General features: G+C 38.7%; 1 protein-coding gene across 6 annotated transcripts in view; it reads left to right on the top strand.

Moving 5' to 3' along the window:
- MEIS2 (Meis homeobox 2) overlaps positions 1–24,795 on the top strand; it is a 209,091-nt gene that overhangs the window by 178,046 nt on the left and 6,250 nt on the right. The gene's annotated exons all lie outside the window — the stretch shown is intronic.

The raw sequence follows: 24,795 nt of genomic DNA, 5'->3' as shown, positions 1-24,795 counted from the left end.
TGAACCGAATTCTTTCCCACTTTGGATCAGGAAAAGACAGACGGTGAGACAGAAAGCAACCTTCAACTCCCGAAGTTAAAGCAAGAGACTGCATTTCGGTGTTTTATTCCTTGAAAATACTGTGAAGATCACTTCCTTGAAATTATGTCAAACCACATAAAATAGCATACCGTATCAGGAAAACTGAGTCTGGGTATAGTTAATGACTTCTAACGCAAGCCGAGTGGCTGTCCCTTGAACAGAATGTATGTTTACACTTCATGTTTTATTGGAACTGATCTTTCCCATTTTCTTTTCCATGCTGCTTCTTTTGGTCCTGTGATCGATGTAATCCATAGGGCTACACGGGCTTCCTCTAGTCAGTCCTACATATTTCACAGCCATCACCTTTTCTTAGTGATACCTATCATCAAGGCAACCATCTCATTAATTTATCCAGGCCAGGCATGGTGGCACACACTTGTAATCCCAGCACTTTGGGAGGCCAAGGCAGGCAGATCACGAGGTCAGGAAATCGAGACCATCCTAGCTAACACGGTGAAACCCCATCTCTACTGAAAATACAAAAAAATTAGCCGGGACTATAGTCCCAGCTACTTGGGAGGCAAGGCAGGAGAATCACTTGAACCCAGGAGGCAGAGGTTGCAGTGAGCTGAAATCGCGCCACTGCACTCCAGCCTGGGCAATGGAGCGAGACTTCATCTCAAAAAAAAAAAAAAAAGAAAGAAAGAAAAGAAAAACAATTTATCCAAGGTGGTTTGGCAGCTTTATTCTACAGGGGCTGTATCCTAGAGAGCTTTATATGCCATGTTTGATTAACAAACGGAGAATTTACTAGATCTGTTTGGCTCTTTGGGGTTAAAAATGAACAACAGGGCCGGGCGCGGCGGCTCACGCCTGTAATCCCAGCACTTTGAGAGGCCGAGGCGGGTGGATCATGAGGTCAAGATATCGAGACCATCCCGGTCAACATGGTGAAACCCCGTCTCTACTAAAAATACAAAAAAAATTGCTGGGCACGGTGGCGTGTGCCTGTAATCCCAGCTACTCAAGAGACTGAGGAAGGAGAATTGCCTGAACCCAGGAGGCGGAGGTTGCGGTGAGCCGAGATCGCGCCATTGCACTCCAGCCTGGGTAACAAGATTTTTTTTTTTTTTCCTGGCCCTTCTGAAACCTTTGGAGTGTGCTTTTACCAAGAGAAGACAAGATCTGTTACCTCCTGGCCGTGAGCGCTGGTGAAATTTGAGCTTCCACCCATGTTCATCAGACTGGTCAGTTCCATTCTAGATAAACGATGCAGAACAACGGATTCCATAGGACTTACACAGTAGTTTTCCTTTTTAAAATTAAGGATTTGATTAATATATAACCTTTTATTTTTTTATCCTCAGAACACAGGCAATTCAGAGAGTATAGTCCTTATAAACTAAGTCAGGACGGTATTTCTACTGTCTTCATTTGGCGAAAATGAGGAATAAGAGATTGTTATCTGCCAAAGGAAGCATGGAGGTCTGTTTTTCCACATTTGTGATCCGTAAGTCCTCATCCCATGTGGGCTCAAATTAAAGAATTTTTAGCAGACCTATTTTTACCTATCAGTGGATAGGTTCTGCATCAATCTCCCCTTTAGCCTTCTAAGATTTCTAAGAATTCTTTTATAAAAAGAAAAAGGTTTTTATATTCTTCTATAAAAAGAAAAATGCCTAAAGAGCAGTATAGGTTGCTAAGTGATTCTGGGACTTAAATCTCCAGCCTCCATTTCTTCTTATTTTTTTTATTCCAGCACCAATATCCATGCTCCAATGACTAAGTAGTTTAACTTCCTTCGTTCTTGACTTCCAGGAACAATAACTAGATAGGTATGTTGTTCTTACATGCCTAAATATTTGGATGAATAACTTGTGAGCCCTAAATAAAGATCCAGCTATTGTGTTTATGCTCACCTATGTCAGTGTAAACAGAAGAAGATACCCTGAAAGACAAAATCTAGCAAAACAGCTTAAAATTCAGGCTGTCTCACTTATTACTTGCTCTATTTCATCTACATTCCAATAGTGGGTCACCAAGTGCAAGTCAGTAACACAGATTTTGATGCTCATCCCCCAGTGTTTAAGTGATTACAGAAATTAGTGCTATGATTGGACCACTGTACACATAAGCTAGCCACTAATCAGAATTCTTTTCGCAGTTGTGGGGATTTTTCTAATTACTGTTTCCAAAATTTTTTAAGTATGTAAAACATTGATAATATTTGTACAGATATTTAGCCAAAAATTTAGCCAAATACACTAATTATTTGGATAAATTTTTATTTATTTAATTATTTACTTTTGGAGACAGAGTCTCCCTCTGTCTTTTTTTTTTTTTTTTTTTTTGAGATGGAGTTTCGCTCTTGTTATCCAGGCTGGAGTGCAATGGCGCGATCTCGGCTCACCGCAACCTCCACCTCCTTGGTTCAGGCAATTCTCCTGCCTCAGCCTCCTGAGTAGCTGGGATTACAGGCACGCGCCACCATGCCCAGCTAATTTTTTGTATTAGTAGAGACGGGGTTTCACCATGTTGACCGGGATGGTCTCGATCTCTTGACCTTGTGATCCACCCGCCTCGGCCTCCCAAAGTGCTGGGATTACAGGCTTGAGCCACCACGCCCGGCCTCCCTCTGTCACCCTGGCTGGACTGCAGTGAGATGGTCATAGTTCACTGTAGCCTCAAACTCCTGGGATCAAAAGATTTTCCATACTCAGTCTGCAGAGTAACTGGAACTACAGGCATACGCCACCATGTCCAGCAATTTTTTAAAAAATTTTTTTGTAGAAATGGAGTCTTGCTGTGTTGCCCAGGCTTGTCTCAAACTCCTAAACTCAATTAACCCTCCTGCCTCTAGGCCTCCCAAAGTGCTGGCATTATAGGCATGAGCCAATGGGCCTGGCCTAAAATCGTTAATCTTTACAGTTATGGGGTAGATATCATCTCCATTCTACAGATGAGAAATGGTGAGGCAGAGAGGTCACATAGCTAAGAAATTGCACCAGCAGGACTCAAACTTATCTAACTTATCTCCTAACTTCAATCCAGTACCTTTCCTACGAAGCATATGACTAGGAGTACTTGCTCTATCTGTACATTTGCTTAAGTAGTTTTCTCTATCTGGTATGTTCTCTCTCTTTCTATCCTTCCTATTCTCTCCTGTCAGAATCCTTCAAAGAAGGGCCCAAAGCCTCTTCTCCTCCTCCGCCTTTCCCCCAGGTTATCTCCACCTTTTCTGCACAGGAATAACCACTCTTCTGACATTGAGACTCTTTCATCTTATTTCATGGTCATCTCTTTACTGTTAAACTCCAAGCTTTCCGAGAGCAAGACTAAATCTTCTTCACCCATGTAGGATTGTAAGCATTAACATTTATTTGTAGAATTATTTAAATGTGTTTTCTTGTAATTCTCACATGCTGTTCTGATGTCTTTGCGGTAAAAATTGGACTTCACATTTCATCTTCAGGTCAAGTCTTTGAAGTAGACTATATAATTCATTCTCATTTTACATTTGAGGAGATTAAGACACAGAAAGGTTAAGGAATTTGTCCAAAAATCACACAGTAAGTGGCATAGCCAGAGTTCAAACCCAGATTTCCAAATCCCATACTCTTCATTAAATTGTGCTGCCTCTCTCATCACACGAAACTTAATGGGTGAAGAGTTGTATGTCTTGTTTCTCCAATTAAATTCAGAGATCTCTAAGATGTGAAATGAATCCCAATTTTAGTGCTTTTTTTTTTTTGAGACGAAGTTTCACTCTTGTTACCCAGGCTGGAGTGCAATGGCGCGATCTCAGCTCACCGCAACCTCCGCCTCCTGGGTTCAGGCAATTCTCCTGCCTCAGCCTCCTGAGTAGCTGGGATTACAGGCACGCGCCACCATGCCCAGCTAATTTTTTGTATTTTTAGTAGAGACGAGGTTTCACCGTGTTGACCAGGATGGTCTCGATCTCTTGACCTCGTGACCTCGTGATCCACCCGCCTCGGCCTCCCAAAGTGCTGGGATTACAGGCGTGAGCCACCCCGCCTGGCCCTTAGTGCTTTTTTTATTTGACAAATGTGGACTGTTAAACAGTCATTTCTTTATTTACTTCCTGATAAAGCCATTGATGCAATGCCCAGTAGGCAGCAGACATTGAATAAATATTTGTTAAAGGGGATCAAGAATTGTGACTTCTAGAATTTCTGCAGGCAATCAAACATTATTAATATGAGAAAGGAGATGAATCAGGGGAACCAGAATATCATTTAAAGGGAGATAATGGAAAAACTCCTTGTAGGTGGAATAGAGATGAGATCAGCAAAGAGAGGCTACCATTTTGAAATCTCCATGTGTGTAAAGAATTCCTACTCATATCTCTAGTATGGACTTCTCACCATTGTGTTAATTTGCTTCAAGTGTTCTCTTGCTTCCTTCTGTCATTGACCCTGAAACTCTTTTAGGTTATGTTCAGTACGATGATGAGTTGGTGCCCGTAGGTGACATTTTACCCAGGTGTTTCCCTAGAGTATGATTGGAGATAAAAATCTGTTGAGGATTTCCTTTACAGGAAAATTCAAGAAGTCTAAATTTTTAGGGCAGTTACATTCTGCACTTAAGAATCCTGATGGACAGGCTGAATAAACAAAGATAATTCAAATGTCAAAAGCACAATTCATGTATAACCCTTCAGAACTGATGAATGAGAAAATTAGCATGGACCTGTTGAATCAGGTTCAGAGTAGAGGCTTACTTTTATTTATTTTTTTCTCCACCAGCTGGACCACATTCCCACACTAATTTTTCTTGATTTTGAATACTTTAAAAATGCTAACACTACAGAATTCTATGCATATTCTATGTTTTTCTGTATTCTTCCTTAGAACCTACTGGGTTTCAAATTTAGATAAGTAAAAAGTTCTAGTCTAGAACTTTTCTAGAGATGAAGTAATTTCCAAGGCTCCCTTTTATGTGTCTGGTCTAATAATTGGTTCCATTTCTCTACCTGACTGGGAAATAGAGAATAAAGAGTCTGTTGAGTTTAAGCTAGCTTGTGATCAGGTTGCCACTGGTTCCCAGAAGGTCTTTCAGCTGCAGGCCTCTCCTGAGAAACCAAGAAGAACAACACTAAAATATTCCTAATTTCTTAGCCTCCGATCATTCACATGCATGTGTGTATGTGTGTGTGTGCACATGTGTGCATGAGTGTATCTGACTCCCATTTTGCCATTTAGTAACTGGTGAACTTAGGCATATTATCAAATTTTGCTAATTCTCAGTTTCCTCAACCAGAAAATTGGGATGCTGATAACGTTATCTAGTCCATAGGGTTTTTGTGAGAATTTAATAAGAGGATACGTGTATGCATTCAGTTTAGTAGCTAGCTCAATAAAAGTTAATTATAATAATGTGAATGAAAGCAAGTTATGAATTATGAAGCTCTCTTAGAAAAGGAAATTTCGTTGGCTGTGTACAGTAGCTTACACCTAAAATCTCAACAGTTTGAGATGCTGAGGTGGGAGGACTACTTGAGGCCAAGAGTTTGAGACCAGCCTGGGCAACATAGTGAGATATCATCTCTACAAAAAAATTTTAAAAGTAGACAGGTGTGGTGGTGCATATCTGTAGTTCTAGGTACTTGGGAGGCTGAGACAGGAGGATTACTTGAGCCCAGAAGTTTGAGGACTCAGTGAGCTATGATCACACCACTGCACTTCAGCCTGAGCAAAAAAGTGAGACCCCGTCTCTTACCAAAAAAAAAAAGAAGAAGAAGAAGAAAAATAAGAAACTCTGATAAAATAAAATTATGGGCATTAACTGACACCTGATCTTTTTCACCTGAAATATACATTAAAGTCTTCGAGAGTTTTCACTACATGTTTACTTTTTCTCCAAGTCAGAATTTGGTGGACTGTGTAGTTTGGAAGACTGATAACCCAATAGAGCTGTGATAAGCATCTATGCCAGGTTTTCCATAGTGCTAACTTCAGATATTTTGTTTTGCTGCCCTGCTAAGCATACTCATATTTACAAAACTTTCCCTGAATTTTGGTTTGGCCATGGTTATCATAGTAAGTACAGCATATTCTCACACTTGATTCAATGAGCTCTATTTAGTCAAGAGATTAAATCCAGGTCAGATTCATGGACTGTTTGCTTCACTTAAATGAATCTGTGATACCACCATTCATAAATGAGAATGCGCCAACCCCTGCTGGCATAATGATCAGTGGGAGGAGGAGTGGGTTGGGCACTGAGCAGCTGACGATTCTCCTCAATCCTGGAGGGGGCCCTTGAGATGACAGCATATAGGTGGGCAGGGCAAGGCAACTGTGATACCTCCCTGGGGTCCCTTTGGTGCCAGGGATTTACAGAGCCTCAGCTGTCAAAGAACAATAAATTTTCCTTCAAAATATAAAACATAAATCAGTGTTTCCCAAACACTGAAAGGCAAGAAGAAACTAAATCCCCATAATAATGAAAAGAATCCTGTTAATTAAATCAGCAAGGTAGAGAGCTTCCCTCCTAGCACAGGGCCCCGTTGAACAGCAGAATACCTTGGAGACTGAAGCTGAAATCCAAGCTTTTTCTAGGTTTCAGGCCAGCATCCTGAGGGAATATTCAGGAGGAAAAAAAAAAAGAAAAATCTTAAGAAGAGGACGAGTAAACACAAGTTTGTCTTTTTGTTTTTTAGAAGTTGTACTTGGACTATGTTTATCTGGGAAGGGAAGTTGCAAAACAAATTGTAAACTAGGATCAGTATATTCGTGCCAACCCCTTATCAGATTTGTACCAGTCACGGATAAGCTGAGGGCTTGTCGCTGTGAATTAAAACGCAAAAGCACATATATGCTTAGAGAAAAGGAGAAAGAGATGTCATTTCTTCTGATTATTTATTTGTTTGTATATTTATTTCAGCCATAGTCTATTTCAATTTATTTGGCTCCTGGATATCCTGGTTCATGTTGTTTATAACAATAAGTGTTGACTTCACACGTCTTTCTTTTTGTCCTGCAAAGCTATTGGTATAGATTTGTGGGTTTTTTTTAATGCTTGGTTAATTGGCTAGCCTTCTAGGAAAGAGTGTGTTGCTGCGGTTGAGGAAAGCTGGAAAAAAAAAAATAGAGGTTAAGATTTCTTATGACTCTGTCACGTTTGGGAATTGAGGGCCATATAATCTTACTACCCTCAAGCCACTGACAGCAACTGCCATTCCCATCAGCCGGAGCTCTCCCAGGGATGAAAGCCACACCCTCTCGGCTCCACTTCAGCTTTGGTTTTACTCTCCAGGCCTCCCAGAATCAAGTCATTTACTTCCCCCTATCCTCTACTAACCTTTACATCAGTTTTTACTGCCAGAGGGAGCACTTTTCAAATGGAAAACTCAGAAACTGAGACCTCCCTCCAGAACTTGTCCATATTTGAAAATACAAAAACCACCCAACTCTCTTCTAGACCTCAATATTTAACTAATCTTTCACATAGTGATTAATCACTTAACCAGTTGTTGCATTAACATTTTTGGAAAGTATATTATACATGTCATGGGACATTTGCAGTATGCCAAAGTTCAGTCAGATTTATATTTGCCTACAGCAAAGATGTGTCTTGAATACTCTGGCACAAGAGTTTTCTTACTATTTTCTGCATTCTCTTGACATGATAAGCCTCCTCCATCTTCCTTTGTCCAGTTCATAACCACACATGCACATACTCAGAAAGATCATCTTCGTACTGATGATGGGTAGTGCTGCTCAGAGACCGGTAGTGGGGTGTAAATTTATATTGATAAATATAACTGGGGCTGTAACTGCAAGATTGCCAACCCCTCGGATCCCACCATACCACCAATCACTTTGACCTTGGAGGTGAGGATGGCAGGAAGAAAGGAAGTGGTCAAGAAACTATGGCTCATTCCTAGCTCTCCATAGCTAAGAACAACTTTAAGTGGCAGCGAGTGGACACAATATGCTATCGGTTTAGTTTGATTCTTGGGGCAAAGCAAAACAAGGTGGTGGATCCCAGCTCAGTTCCAAGAGCTTCCCTCCCATTGACCTCAGCTACATTATGGATCATAGTCTGAGTTCTTTTCCCCAGCATATGTTTTTTCCTTCTGATCTTTCATAATAGTATCTGTGTGCATGGGGGAAAAATATCTCCTTAAGTTTTTATTTATTTATTTATTTTTCTGAGTGTTGCAAGTCAAGCAGGATTTAAGGTCACAGGGCACATTTATGAAAAATAGGTACATATGTGTGTAAATTCAATGTATGCGCATGTAGGCATATTGTAAGAAATAAGTTTTGAGGTTTTGGGTTTTTTTTTTTTTTTGAGATGGAGTCTCGCACTGTTGCCCAGGCTGGAACGTAGTGGCACAATTCTCTGATTCTCCTGCCTCAGTCTCCCTAGTAACTGGGATTACAGTCGCCTGCCACCAAGCCCGGCTAATTTTTTGTATTTGTAGTAGAGATGGAGTTTCACTATGTTGTCCTGGCTGGTCTTGAACTCCCGACCTCATGATCTGGGCCTCCCAAAGTGCTAGGATTACAGGCATAAGCCTCTGCACCCAGCCAGTTTTGATGTTTTTAAAATTACTTTTTTACTCTCTCCTATAATCTTTTCCATAAGATTATAAGGAAATAGTTGCTTTAACATTTTGCTATTTGAAAATGGCTAGCAGGTGATGTAAAAGCTTTGTTTCATTGGCGTTGCTAATAATATCTTAAGTCACAGATATATGAGTGGCTATTAATTGATGTGGAATACCTTTTTAAGTCGAGGCTGTTAACTATTTTCTAAAGGCCAAAATCTATGCTTGTTTAATGAAGAATCTAAGTATTAATTTTTATGAAGGTCCAAACTATGTGTGTCTGATCCAAATTTCACTTTTGATTTTTTTAAATATGAAAATATAATCCTCAACCACATCTGTATATTAACTTGAGAACATCACATGGCTAACATTAATTGAGAAACTACTCTAAACAGGAGACTGAGCTAGGTTGTAAGAACCAAGTAAGTCTGAGTTGGATGGTAGCGGTACGCAGCTCATTCCAAATGTATGCCAAATTTAAATATTAGAAATAATGCTATAGTTCTGCCTTAGTATTTAAATATATGCTTTATGTTATTTTGTATGTCCATATGTGGTATAACTGCCAAACAGCTTTTCTTCTCCTGTATGTAAGTTTCTGAGTGATTAACCAAAGGCAGGTGTGGACAGTGGAGACAAGCACCATTAAAAACATACGAGCCCTTCCACAGCCTGAGGGACGGGTACAACACACACCACCATTTTCTGTTTACACTGACATTACTTTGACAGTTTAGCACCTTTTTTTTCTTTTTTTTTTTCAGGAGTAGGGGTGAGTAGCAAGTCTTCTGATTGGGAATTTTCAAAGGCAAACTTACAAACGGAAGAAATAAAGTTTGCATTCCTTTATATATTTAGATATGACAGATTAAAAGCAAAGCAGGTATGCAGAGCATGTTTAATCCCTCACCAAGGTGGCAATCTCCAAATGCTTTGATGTCGCCTGGTTGCAAGGCCCCTGAGACTTTTCCAGGAACCAAATTCAGTGACTTTGTGTGGCTTACCCATCCCTTCTGGTGTTCAAAAAAGAAAGAAAAAGGTCCCTGCACCTTCTTGCCTCCTTCCTTTATTGTACGGTTTGCTTTGTTTGTTTGATTTTAAAACTGCCATTATGTGAAAGTGTTGCGAGTATAAATAATTGAGAAGATAACTCTGTAGGGAAACCACTTTTGCTGCCTTTGTGCAAAGGCAGCTCATTACGGCTCTGAGCTGCAGCGTTCCATAAGAGCAATTATGCAACATCAGTATGTCATGGATATTAACCAAAGGGAGTAGATAAGAGATGGGAAAATAATTTTGTAACTTATTTAATTAAATTTATTTGGTTTTTTGAAATAGTTCCTCTTGTGTGTAATTTACCCAGCCACTCCATGGTGCTGTGATCTTTGCAGGACTGTTGTTCAGCATTTGTTTTTTGGCATTCCTCCTCAATTTCGTATGGACCCAAAATGTATTTATATTGGGGTTTAATTTCCACCCAAGGAGAGGTTACCCATGAAAATGGAGCCATAATTTGGTCATGAGGTTTTTATCCCCCCTAGGGCTTATATAGCCAGTTAATATATGTTAATACAACAAAGTGAATAAAAGGTTAAATAAGTGGGTCAGGCTCAGAACGAGTGCTGTACTGCTTACTTCTGCTTAAACGGAAGGAAAAGCCCATAATGGTGCTTGCCTGACTTTCACCCCCATCATTTTAAGAATTGCTTTGCCAATTCTTCACAGCAAATAGTAATTTTAAGTGGACCAAAACAGAGCTCAGGGTGTTTGCACTCTATGGTAATAATAGAGTAGCTGTGCTCCCTGGAGTCAATAAGCCCAACAATTGAGTCATTTTTGCCTCCTGTGAGTGAATCACTGCTGTTAGCCTGAATGACAGGATTGCTTATAGAACCAGAGCCCTTCACCGGGCTGACCTCATCTCGGGACAGCGAGGTTCAGAGGGCAGGCAGGTGGTGTTTAACACAGTTATAAGTAAAAGCTGATTTTGTACTTGTAAGCTCTGTAAACAAGAAAGTAGAATTGATTGGGAGCATTTGATGTACATTGATATACATTATCTAAAGCAGCACTCCCTCTTTTCCTGTCTCTTTCCCCTTCTCATTTCTCCTTCCTCTTAACATTGTCCCCACCTCCTCCTGCCCGCTACATACATGTGCCTCCAACCCGTGTAATAGACATGCCACACACAGCTCAGTCACAGTTCTGATTAATAAAAGATCCAGAAGGTATTGAAAAGATATATGCATATATGTGTATATGTGTGTATTTATATGTATATATATATATACACATTATACATAAAAAAAATTTTAAAAAGCTTTTTGTTTTGCGGTTTTTTGAGACATATATACACATACATATGCACGTACACACACACATTTTATTCTTAAGATTATTCTTTGGTTTTGAACAGCTATTTCGAAGCAGACATTTTAGGCATAGCAAAATACCCAATAATTGTTTCTTTAAAAAAATATTTCATTGAGTAGGAAAAATATGAGAAAAATAAGGAAAGGAAAAAGTAGAGAAAACATTCAGGCCTAATATAATTCCCTAATTATCAAATTCACTTTGAGATAGAAAAGTTGTGGAGAACCTTTCCAGCCAGCACATTTTAGGGATCGAGGTATCCTGTGTGAGGTAGCCATGGGGTACTCTTGGTGTATCGTAATCTTGGGAGGTGGAATTATGAACAGGTTAGATATAAAACAAGAACCCTACAAGTCCTTCTGCATCTCTGAGTCTGACTTGGAGAAATCTAAAGATGGAAAGAAAGCCTATTTTTAAGTTGATAAAAGGCTTAAAAATAGAATTAACGTTAAAAATTAGGAAACCACTTCATTTTCTTTTTTAAAATCCTTGGAACCCTAGTGCCCCTCAAAATGACAAAATCTAGAGTCAGGAATTAATTTGTGCCCTCACCTTCTCTCAGAGATTCATAGTATATATCACTCTGTTAAAGGCTGTGACACGACCTGCAGCAGAGGAAGTGACTTCGCTTTGTTTACCTTCCCATTTGTTTTCCCATATTTATTTGACTTAGGCCCCTATTCTGGAGAAATACCTATTGATACTAGAGTTCCTCAGAGCACATTTGGGAGCAAAATGTCCTTACAAAGATATCAGAAAAAAAAATTTTTTTAAAGCTTTTTGTTTTGGGGATTTTTCTTTTGAGACAAGTTCTGGCTCTGTTGCCCAGGCTGGAGTGGAGTGGCAGGCACCATCTCGGCTCATTGCAGCCTCCACTTCCTGGTCTCAAGCCATCCTCCCACATCAGCCTCCTGAGTAGCTGGGAAGCATGCCACCATGCCCGACTAATTTTTTAAGGTTTTCATAGAGATGGGCTTCATCATGTTGTCCAGGCTGGCCTCAAATTGCTGGGCTCAAGCAATCTTCCCGCCTTGGCCTCCCAAAGTGCCTCTATTTCTCCCTTCCTTTCTCAGTCTCACAAAACTTCCTCCTTCACTTTCTATTCTCTATCCCTCTCTCCCAACATACCCACACCCTCCCACCCACCCACACGCACCCCCGCACACACTCATAACACCTCATTTACCTCAGTCATCAGTCCTCTCCACTTGAGTCAACTGCCCTTATCCCCAATACAGCTATGTTCTGTACTGCGCATATTGCCTGACAGCCTAGAAAAGCCAGAGGCCTAATTTCTTCCAAGTCAAATCCTTTTCCTACATTACATCTGCACCCACGATTTACCTGGCCTTTCTAATGCCCAGATAGATTTGCACCTTTAACTAATACCTCTTGTCTGTATCTTGAGTTATTTGTGAGTACGAAAATAACTAGACCAGAGCCAGAAAGCCAGTTATTTCCCATCTTAGTTCTGTCCCACTCTGGGGCAAATCATTTCATCAAGGATTCAGCTATGCCTCTTATAAAATGAGAACCAAAAAAATCCTTAAACTCAGGGCTCTTTCATTCTCAATTCTAATTTATATCCAAGATGAAGGAACTCTATTTTTATTCACTCATTTAGTTATTCACTCGCAAACATTTTATTGAGAGTGTACTATATTCAAGATGAAATAACCCTGTTTGCATTCACTCATTTAGTTATTCACTCGCAAACATTTTATTGAGAGTGTACTATATTCAAGATGAAATAACCCTGTTTGCATTCACTCATTTAGTTATTCACTCACAAACATTTTATTGAGGGTGTACTATACGCCTGACACAGTGTCAATAATAAAATTTAAGATGTGGCCCTTGCTCTCTAAGGCTGTCTAGTAGGAAGTCAGACAAGTAAATCACAATTGTGAATAAATATGTGTTGGGCATGTTAGCTCAGTGCCACCGAGGAAGTGCTTTTTAATCAGACTTTGAAACCAGGGAAGTGACCTCAAAGAGATTTCTGTGATAAGCACTTTGAAGGGCATGTTAACCAGATGTCCGTAGCAGAAAGCCCAGCCCAGGCCAAAGGAACAGTATGGCCCTAGTTAGTTAGCACATTAACTTTAAACTTATTAATTGCCTTTTTGTTTATTTATATGTTACCTGACTCCAAAGAATCTGTGGCAGTTACACCAAGTACTAAATTAAAGGTTGTATTGTTTTTTGTTTTTTTTGAGACAGAGTGTCACTCCTGTTGCCCAGGCTGGAGTACAATGGTGTGATCTTGGCTCACCACAAGCTCTGCCTCTGGGTTCAAGCAATTCTCCCACCTCAGCCTCCCTAGTAGCTAGGATTACAGGCCTGTGCCACCATGCCTGGCTCATTTTGTGTGTGTGTGTATGTGTGTGTGTGTGTGTGTGTTTGTAGTAGAGTTGGGGTTTCTCCATGTTGGTCAGGCTGGTGTCAAACTCCTGACCTCAGGTGATCCACACTCCTCAACTTCCCAAAGTGCTGGAATTACAGGCGTGAGCCACTGCACCTGGCCAAGTTATTTGTGATAGTGATGTTACTTTATCTGTATTGTGAAAGTGGAAATATTTCAAATGCCATCATTTCTATTTCTAAAAGTTAAGTTAAAGCACTTTAGGAAATTCTGATAGGAGATGTGAAATCTGAATATGCTGTAAAAATTCTTTCAAATTGCAGTACAATGTGCTTGCTTTTTTGTCTATTACAGATTAGAGCTTTGTGTATAATGTCAGAATCAAAGGTTGATATCTCTATTTCTCAGCAAATCAGGGGAAAAAATCCACTAACTAACCCTCTAAAGCTAAAATACTTAAGGACTAAAGCAGATGTGGCATAACTGCTGGTTTGCTAGGTCTCTTGTGGTTTATAAAGATATATTTTATGTCTTTTATGATTACAGGATGATGCTAAAAATTTTGTGGGTAATAATACCGTCACATTGGAAAGACTGCATATAACATCTCTGGAGAAGACACAGAATGCTACCTGGCTGTCAAATCAAAGTAAAAGATGTTTAATTTGTCATTAAGAAAAGGCAGTCAGGAAATTTTATTTGGAATTTGGTCTTTGATGTGTGAACATCATAAATGTGAGGATATTAAGTCATATATTCATGAATAGATTTTTTTTTTGCTTTCTGACATGTTTTAATAATAATTTTTAAAGATTATTGTTAGACGTGTAGCTGTTAGAACTATAATTTATTTAAAATGACTTTTAAAATTGTTTAGATCTTTGATTTTTTTCCCCCATTGGCACCTTTACTAGATGCCAGTATAAACTGGTTAAATAGCATTTAGTTTAAACAGCAAGAATATACATATGCATATTTATGATATTTTGTTTGTTGGATCTTTTTCTTAATATTACTTGACTTTCTGTGTTTTAATCTCATTTTTTCATATTTTGGGTTGAAGCCACTCTAAAGTTTAACACCTAGGAGATTTCTCACTTATGGTTCCCTTTAAAAGTGCTAAAATCTCAGCCTCTCAAACAAGAGACCAAGCTACAATTTAAAGAAAGCCGTGGTATTGATAAAGGGCCCTAAGAATGTTGCCACCTTCCAAATGTGTCCTCTGCCACATCCTTTCTTTTAAACCAGCAGGAGAATTGAGAGGAGGATAAGAGCCTGGTACATCCAAACACTTCTGGCATGCCAATCTGGTCTTCTGAAGTATCCCCTGCTGCTTTAGAAAAAAGAGCTCCCCAGACAAATGAAAGGGCCACGGGGACATTCACATGCATAGCACCTTCCCTCCAAGTGGCTTTGGATTGCCGTGTGTTGGGGTGGTTTGGCCTGAGTTGAAGAATAGAGACTTGAGAACCATTTGTTTCCACACCATTTTGGGTGAAGTGCTATATTTTTCACCTTAAAAGCCCATTTAAAAAGAAAAATATGGTTTGAAAGGAGGACACAATTTGGAAGCCATCACACTTAATGGAGCCCCTTTTAAATGTAACAGTTTGTCCTGTCAATTCTCTTCTAAATTAGTTGTCACTACCTAGATGAAACCCACCCTTGTTTGTCTTATGCTTTAAAACACATAGTCTTATATATAAATATATTTTCCCATTCCCGTTTTTAAAACTCTTTGATAAGTTCCATTACTAAACTAGTAAGGAGTGGAACATAATTTGTGTAGCAACACTGAGTGTAACATGTATGTAATTATCATGGGCCTTTAAATCAAGTCACACAAATTAACTCAAAATGTAAAGAAAAAGTGAATTGGACCTATTAGAGACAAGGCCTTGACCACAGACGTTTTTACTGACAATTGACTTGGCCAATCATGATCAGATCAAGAACTTTCTAAAATTGACAGGATAATTTGGAAGATGAAGGAAGTAGCCAGGCAGTTTATCCTACGTACTGCTGCAGCGCTGGAATATTCATGTAGCTTGGAAAATATGAAATAATTAGAGGTTTGAAGTAAAGTCACTACCTTTTGCTCTTCTTTCATCCTCGTTCTTTTTCTTGAGTGGCTTACATATTTCTCAGCCTGAAAGTCCTATTGTCAAACCAAAGGTAACATTTGAAAAATTGAATTTTCCTCTTCCCACCACAACAAATAGGAATTTCTCATCAATTTCCAATTTTCATCAACTGTACACCATAACATACCAAGCATAAATTCTCAGACTTATCCTCTTAATATCTTTTATATTTGTATCTCTCCTTTTTCATCTAAGTACAATTCATCAGTCATTCTCCCAACCAAATATCCTACTTCTTTTTCATTTCTACTCCGTTAATCAGAGCTCATGTTATTTCCCTCTTCTGCCTGGATTCGACAAGAACTTTCTATCTTCCCAGCTTCTAGATTCTCTCTCATCAGTTCAGTTCATCCTATACATAGTTCTTGGAAAGATCTTCCTCAAACACCATATTTTATCATTCTACCATTCAGGAATCTCAAGGATTCAATTTATCACTCAAGAACCTCCACCAGCTTGCATGTTAATCATAGCCATGTTTTCTAGACCGAAGCTGGGAACCAGTCGGAGTTCAATTCCTTCGTCCTCCCTTTACACAAAATCAGCTCTGGTCTACACTGGTGCTTTAGAGCATGCCATTTCCTTGTTTTCTTTTCTTTCAATATTCCACGGCCTTTTAATCTGGTTCAGCTCTCCTCCAGCAATTTGAGATTAATCTTTATCTTTACCTTCTTTAATTGCCCTCATGACACTTATTTACTGACTATGGGCTATGTTGGTTTGTAATTATTTATGTGCTCTCTAATTGTGATTTTTAGTTTGTTTCTGTGGGTGTGAAAAATAAAAATCTTTAATGACATTACCTGCATTTATATATATACAGAGAAAGAAACTCATCTAACTATATATGTATGGATTATTTATAATTTTCTATATAACTTTATCTTATATTCTGTCATTAAATTTGTGTCAAGTTTTGAATATAGAAGATTTATCAATGTGTAACACATGTATAGATTACTATGGACCTTAAAAATTATTCAGTCTAATTTTTTCAGGATTAAAACAGGGTGAAAATGAGTATCACATTATATCTGCTCCTTGATATCTAGCTTTCCCTTCCAGCCTCTTCCTCTGCCAAACCCAGTCTCTCATTGAGAAACACACACACACCCCCCTAGAGAAAGCATCTATGAATACAATTCTGTGAACACTGAGGATGTAGGTGCTTAGTAACTTTTTATTGGCTAAAGGGTGATATAGGTAAAGCAAGAAATGAGGGTGAGAAAAATCTCTGTTCCCACTAGATAGAGGGGAAGGGGGCAAACACTAGCACATGGCATGATTGAGTATAAATAGCAGTGAGGATGTTTAACAACCATTCTTTTCTCCTGTTTTTGGCATTCCCACCCCCCACAAAATTCCTGTCCTTGATCTATGCATTAATATGTCTGAATATCCAAGAATTGATAACTAACTCTGTGTGTGTGTGCGCGTGTGTGTGTGTGTGTGTGTGTGTCTGTCTGTCTTTATCACCCCTACTTCAGCAGCAGCACAGAAAACTGAGCCAGATGTTAAAGCATTCATCTCTGGCAAAGTTTATTACTGTGTGTGTTTCCATACATGTACATGCGCACACACACACACAATACACATACATATATATACATACATGTGGCTGATGACTTCTCACAGTATATCTCAAAGCATTATTGCATGTCCCACTTAGTCGTTAGGGCATCTCTAGCCTGACAGATTTATTTGTTGAGAACAGGATTATGCATTTGAAACCGGTTTAATTCTGAGCAAGACAATGCACATGTCTTATGTAGATTTTGTCGTTGTTTTTTTATCCCTTATAAGTTACTCGGGGAAAGTCATGTCAATATAAATCAGTGGTAATGAAATCAACATTATGGCATCTTTGATAATGCATTTGCTAAAGCCTTTCTGGACTTCTACCCAGCTCTCAATGATTGATATTACAGGCAGTGGATAAACATTTTTGATGGATCTGTTTGCTCACAGATTAAAAAAAAAAGAAAATCTAATCCTTTTATCTCTTTGATTTAAAGGGTGTAATGCCATTGGAGAGGAAGCAGTTCAAATGTGGTCATCATAGGTTGGTGGTGCCAAAAATAGAAACTCACTTAGGGTAAAATTTGCTGTCAGAAAAAATGGAGCATTCTTTCTGAACTCAGGAGCGCGTGGTTCATTCGAGCTTCCTTGTAGATGGTTGCTACATAAGGCTTCTTTCATACAGGTGTGTTTATGCCCCAGGCTTGCTGGCCACAGTCCATTCCATTTACAGAAGCTGAATTAAACAATAACTACTGCATTGCAAAAAATGGTGGGGTGGGAGGAAGGGGAGGGGGAAAGGTGAGCGTCAAAGGAGATGCCTGAGAGCTTTGTTAGGGCCAAGAAAAACCCTGTTGCAGTTGTCAGAGCTTGTTGATGTTGCTGGGAAAGGCACTTTTTTTTTTCTCCTGGATTTTGTGGTTCTGCCTTAGGAAAGAAAGTAAAATAGAACGGAAGAACAAAGTCCTACTCTATAAATCAGCAGCTGCTCCTTGCCAGATCAAAGGAGTGACATTTTTGCTCCTGGACTACTTGTCCACTTGAGGGCTTGACAGGCAGCTAACAGCTGGCCTGCTAGACTGTATGGGAGAATCAGCCTACATCTTCTTCTGAGCAGATGACAAGCTAATCAGAGACATATCCATAGCACAGGGCATGTGAGTGTACCTTGATCTCTTCAAACATATCGAATACATAATTGCTAAACAGCTTGGTGCATTTTTGACCAGTTAATGCTTAGGTGGTTTCCATTGAGAAGTAAGATAGAGAATTAATTCTTCAATCAAAGGTGATCATGAAAGCTGAAATGATACAAGATTTGTTGGGATCTTCTCCTCTTAGAGTGAATTAGTAAAATGGTTAGGAACATAATGGGAATTGGCTAAGAATGTAGGCAACTGATTGTGCAGTGACTGGTTGATTTCCAAAGCCCAGTCAGACTACAGTGTTCACATACATGAATAGGTAATTGGAAATTAGTCGTTTTGAAAATGATTGCGCCTGTTTTTTATGTCGATAGAGTTAAATAAAGTTGTAGGTATACCTTCCGTGTCTGCAAAAAGTTGTTTTCAGAAGCACTATAAGGTGTATAGGTATCCAGATCTGGAATTTTAATGTCAGTAGTAAAACTTTCAAAGTAATTCAGTTTCTAGTTGACTTCCATCTGCAATAAATCATGTACAGGATGAGGTAATATACTACAACTTATGCCTATTGACTTAGGATTTTATCTTTAAGAGGATAGATCCTAGATATGAATAGCTAAGGAAGTTTGAGTGTTTTCTCCTCCCTTGCTTTCAAGTAGCTTTGAAAGATCACTTTTATAGTGCATGATAAATAGCTACATATGAATAATCTGATGGCATTCTGTAAGAGTAACAGTGCTTCAAAATCTTAACCTGCTGGGATGTTTTGTTACATGCCATTAGGTGTGATTATATTCATGGAACAGTGTTTACTCTTGCTCAATATTATAAAGGAAATGAAAGATAATTCCCTGAGAGGAAATTTCTCAAATATTTTAATTAAAATGTTCCTACTGTTACCTATATAAACCTTAGTCAAATAAGATGCCAAATTTTCTCGATCTTTAAAAATTCTTTTAAATATGAAAATAATTATACTTATTAATAAAACTCTAACAGTGCAGAATTATTTGGAAACAAAAGATAGAAATTTACATTCTGCTCCTATCCATGCCTGAGAGATAGCCTCTGTTGACAGTCTTCGCAAAAACATTTTACTGGCCCAACTTTTCCTTTAAGAGGTACAGATGGCGTACAATAAATTAAATTATTATAAAGTGTTTATATTGCCCAAGGCAAGTGAGTAAACGACTGTTTAGATCTAAGATACCTAAAGAGAAGATTATGTGCATTTTTTGCAGCTGAGATTCACAATTAAAACCTGATCTTTGCAAGTTTCTATTCTTAGGCAGAGTACTAGAATTTGATATGTGATCTAGAGCAAGGCTTCTCATACTTAAATGTGCATAGATCCCTTGGAGATCCTGTAAAATGCAGATTCAGATTCAGTAGCACAGGAATGGAGACTGTAATGTATTTCTGCGTGTCTAACAAGCTCAAAGGTGATGTTGCTGCTGGTCCATGGCACACACTTGAAGTAGCAAGGATCTAGAGAACCATACAGAGAGTGGATTCCAAAAGAGCTCACTCCACTATCCACCTCCCACCCCAGCAGGCAGATGCCTGCCCTAGTGTCTAAGATCGCCACCATAGCATTGTACATTTGGCTTAAACTCTGATTTTTAGAAAGATCCTGCGATATGGACACACGCTACTTGTAGGAGTACAACACATTATCATCCTGTTGCCAATCCAGCATAGATTTGTTTAATAGCCACCCACCTATTCCTAATGACTATCTGTGAGAGAACAGAATTACTTATAAGCATTGGATAGGTGCATTTGGACTGTAAGCTAACATTTAATGAGCTTACTCTGTGCCAGGCATTGTGCTAAGGATCTTGCACATAGAAACTCCCTCAATCCTCAAAAACCACCCAGTTTAGATAGGAAACAGAGTCACGCTTGGGAAAGTTAAGAAAAATTGTCCAAATTCACACAGCAAATAAAGGACAGAGAACATGAGCCCACGCTCTTCAGCATGTTGCTCTATGCATAAGTCTGGGCTAGACAACAATAATTGAGAAGGGCATGCTCAAAGTAGAATATTTTAGTAAAGAACCTACGTGGGCCCTTGTAACTTTAGCAAATAATTAGATGAAAGTAAGAATACTGAAAGAACACAGTAGAAGGCAGTCAAGGATAAGCGTCACCTCCTTGATCATTTTGCCCGGGGTATTTTATGTCAGCATGAACACTCCACTATTCAAGCCATATTCATAAAGGTACAAAACATTTGTGATTCCAGATTAACATCATGTTTTTATATTATAAATTTATTAGCATTTAGTTCATGTGTTTTTAAAGATGTAGACAACGCTAGTATTCTATCAAATTATAAATCAAGCTATTGCTTAGGGGAATTAATTATTATCCATGAATCTGTCCCTAAGTAGCATATGAATCTCATTCATTTACCCTACTTTGCTCACAATTGTCTGTGAAAAACGTTGGTCACCAGTGGAAAACTTATGTTTGCAACATGACTGCATCATTTGCTTGCCCAAGTATACCTTCAAAGGTGCTTAATTCACTGATTTACCATTTTAATGTATCTTACTGAGAAAATCCTAGTCTTAGCCATAACCACAGCACAGAGAAATATTTGCGCTTTTTTTTGTAAAGTAAGAAGAAATGGAGAAATTTGATAAGTGACTTGCCAAGGCTGAAGTTTCATCATTTGAAACACCAGCCAGGAGCAAGCGTGAATAACCACTGTGGCTGATGGGTCCCAGGGCTGGGGACAATAGGGAAGCAGGGCCTTTTCATGTTTTAGCAGGTCCCCAGTCACTGAGCTACCTACAACACCTTTCCCCAATTGATCTGATCCCTCTTCAACAGTTCAGTCTCCTTCCTTGCCCAAAGCAATCCATCCAAAAGCTTCAATTCCGGCTATTCTTGATTCCTCCTCAGAGTGTTCAGGGATGCTGGCTTTCCAGATAACTCCATGGAGTCCTGCACTTTCTAACAAAAGGAACGCTTCCAAAAGGAGTTAGTTACCAGGTGTGGCATGAAGTTAGTGAACCAGAAAGAAGGGTTTTATCAGCCACTTAAAAAGGGGGGGGGTGGGGCAGAGAAAGAAAGGAATAAAGGAAAGAAACCAACAAACAAGAATGACACCTAAATCTACTTCTATCCATCTGAACTACACTTTGGAGTAAAAAGTCTCGAAAATAAAAATCGATGGTCAGAGTTCAGTTGTAGAAAAGTATGCAAAGCTACAGAATTTAGACTTCCTGGAGGCAGGAGAGGTCTCTGGGAAACAGCTCTTCAGCAAGGCAGTAAGATGAGATTTCAGTGATATTTGCTACCTGGGTTTATTTGTTTTAATGTATTCTTTTTTCTTCTCTAAGTTGACTCAGAAAGGACTTATGATTTTTGGAACGTCATTGAATTTATTTCTATAATTAAGTTATTTTTAAACTAACAGTCTTAGTATATAACTTTTAAGGATCACACATAGTCATGCATGTTCTACTTAAGTAAAATTTAGAGAAAAAGTAGATAGTCTTAGTAGATACTCTCCCAAGCTTTTGTATGAGCCTGGATACTAACTTTGTGTTCAATACAAATCAATGGAACTAGCGCTTTTTAGGGTACTCATTCCCTAAGGAGTCACTAATGAAATTATCTGTAGCCTTTTAAAAAAAGGCACAATGAGGGTAATGAAAATTTTTTTTCTAAGTGAAATCTAGATAAAGGTACACGCTAAGCTTACTGGCACATTTTACGGACAAGTTGTAAAAAACTCAGAATTTTTTTAAGAACTGTTTAATATTGAAGAAGACTTTGTAACTTAGGGTTAAATTGTTTATACCAATAGAGAAGTATACTATATGTCTGTAACTTCAAAATCATTCTGGTATGACATTAAAACTTAGAGAATTTTTTAATATCAAATACAGAGGAAAAACCTGACAGTCTTTCGATTGGAAATAACTTGTGGGGGTTTTCATTAAAGTTGGGTGCAGCTTGCTGCATTTTGGTTAGTTGGATGTCTTCAGCAATTTTTCAAATGTTTTGGGTTTGGCAAAGTCCAAAATGTTTTTTGCCAAGACCCTCTTTTCCCCTTATTTTTTAAACCCGTGTGAAATTCAAGGATAACTTAATCCATATGTGTCTGATTCATTTACACTTAACTCATCAAAATGTTATTTTATAAGACCCATTTAATATCCATGGAACCTTCTGAGTCTTTTTAAGACAAGTCTTTTATCATTGAACCAGCAAGTTACGTTTTTCCATATGAATGGAGCCTGAACCTTGAAAGACTAAAGATGAGTTGATTTTCAACTTAGATTCTTCAAATTTTAAGTAGAATCAACACTTGATATTCCATTTACTACTTGAGCACTGAAAAAGGTCATTTAAAAAAATATAGATTAGAAAATGTGGAAAAAAATTATTTCATACAGTTTTGAGAAAAGACCATATATGGAAATATTAAAGAAAGAAATATTAAAGAAAGAAAAATTGTTCTGGATTTGCTCTAGTCTATAATTTAAATGCCTCCATGTTACATATGTCAGTGTATTTTCTAAAAGTGGCCTCTGGGTCATCAGTACTGGTGGGAGGGGTAATTTCATTTTTTAATGTCCGGGTTTTCATACAGTCAACTCATTAATTGTTAATTTTCATAGTAACATCTATGATGTTAATAAAATATCCCAAGATCAGGGGAATTGACAATTGGCAGGAGTTGTATGTTAAGAGATTTCTGGAAATTTGGGGCCCATATGTTTTTAAAACTCTGTGTGATTTGAAAGAATGTGGTAGAATTATGAATCTGGCAAGAAATAGCACTATGGATCAAAAACATTGTTTGAGAACAAAAATCCAGAGAGGCTAAATGGTGCCCAAGTGAAAAAAGCAAAATCTCTATGACCCTTTGTAAAAGGATCCAGTGAAAACCTTCAGAGGCTTCTATTCATATTTGCTTAGGAGAAGTGGGCAAAGAAAGGCCATTGCCATAACTGCTAGTGAACATCCAGTCCATGCCATGGTAACTAGTTGAAAATGTTATATTGGAGTGGCATTTCCAAGTTCAGCGCTTCTATAAAGACCTGCTAGCACACAGAATGCTTTTTTAATGTTCTGCATTGTTGTGTATCCCCCATTGAACAACCTTTTGAGCGGACCCCGTTTTTACTAATGTAAACATTCTGACGAGTATCCAAAGAAATGACCTTTGAGTGAACCTCTAACCTTCCCCGTAATTATTTGTTTGAAGACAGTGTGGAGTTCTCCTGCTGAGAACTAAGAACCATGATGCCTTGCAGCACTGTGAGTAAGGGAGTGTTTGGGGGAACTGGAGAGAAAGACATAAATAAGGGAACAACCTCCAGATGTAAAGAATAAAAGAGTGAAATTAAAGAGGGAAAAAATAGCAATTCGTTTTACCTAAAGAGTTGGCCTATGGTGGGGGCAGGGAAAGAAACAAAAAAAACACACACACAGAAAACACAAAAACCAGGATGAGTAGCACATAAAGGGAGGTAAAACCCCTGCCAGGTGTGTCCTCCATTAGAAACTTCAAGAAGATCCTTCTCTGACTCTCATGAGCATCTCTGCTGGTTTTAAGGTGAGCTGATAAAAAAAGACTTCCTGGGGTGGAAATGCCAGGACAGTCCTCTTTGATTGCAGTAAAAGTGGTGGGGAAACAGTAGGTAATTCAGTTCTTTTTCTGATTGGAGGGGTGCTTCTGGAAGTGTTTGTGATCTGGTCAGATATTCCTCAGCAACACTTCAGGTGGCAGGTGGGAAGAAAGATGCAGTTTCAACTCTCCTTTTGTTTTCACCTCTACGTTGCTGGTCACTTTCTTTTTTGACAACTGAGCTATACTTCTTAAGTAATAAAGAAGTCCATTGTTTTGCAAGCAAACACCATTTGCAAAAGACTCCTTTGGTTTTCTCCCGGCTATTATTCCTCACCCTAATTGTATTCCCACAAGAGTGCTCACAGGAGGTCTGACTGTCCTCCTCCAAAGGGACTTCAGCTTCCTTGGACACAGAGCTGCCAGCATGCGCTAGAATTTTTCTGGCTAATTTCAAAGAATGAGTTTTCAGTTCCTGCCTGTGGCCCCAGGTGGACTCATTAATCATGAAGTCCCCCTGTGCTTAAGATATGAAACTGGAAATATTGACAGATGTTATCAATGGGTATATTTTTAAGGAAAAGCTAGCTGGATGCTCCCTGCTCCTCCAAAGTGTGTGGCCAGTGAATCCCGTGCATGAGCTCAAATATGTGGGGAATACATGTCGTTAAGTGCACAGGGACAAAGGTAACTCACAAATGGTAGAAAATTGTTTTGTTTTTATTAAATTTGGAGAAATAAAGGAGATTTCTTATCATCTTACTCTGTTTGTACATGAATATTTGATGGGCATTATTAAACATTAAAGTAACATGAAGTAGGCACTTATTTTTGGATTTCCAACAAAATTAGATCCAGGCTTTTTAGATGAAATAACTGCTTCTCCTTTGCATTCCTTCGATTCAGCCACCACCTGATTTGCAAACGTTTCTTGGGCTCTAATATCAACCATGTGTACCTGAGGCTCCGTCTTTCTAGTGGGTTGAAAGGTGGCTGGGTTTATGGTTGGCAGTTACCTTATCCTCTGCCCTGGGTGTCCCAGCTTAGGCTAG

Source organism: Aotus nancymaae, unplaced genomic scaffold, assembly GCF_030222135.1.
Source record: "Aotus nancymaae isolate 86718 unplaced genomic scaffold, 86718_ANA_hifiasm-v0.15.2.pri h1tg000011l, whole genome shotgun sequence".
NCBI lineage: Eukaryota > Metazoa > Chordata > Mammalia > Primates > Aotidae > Aotus > Aotus nancymaae.
This window is presented reverse-complemented; position numbering and strand designations above follow the sequence as displayed.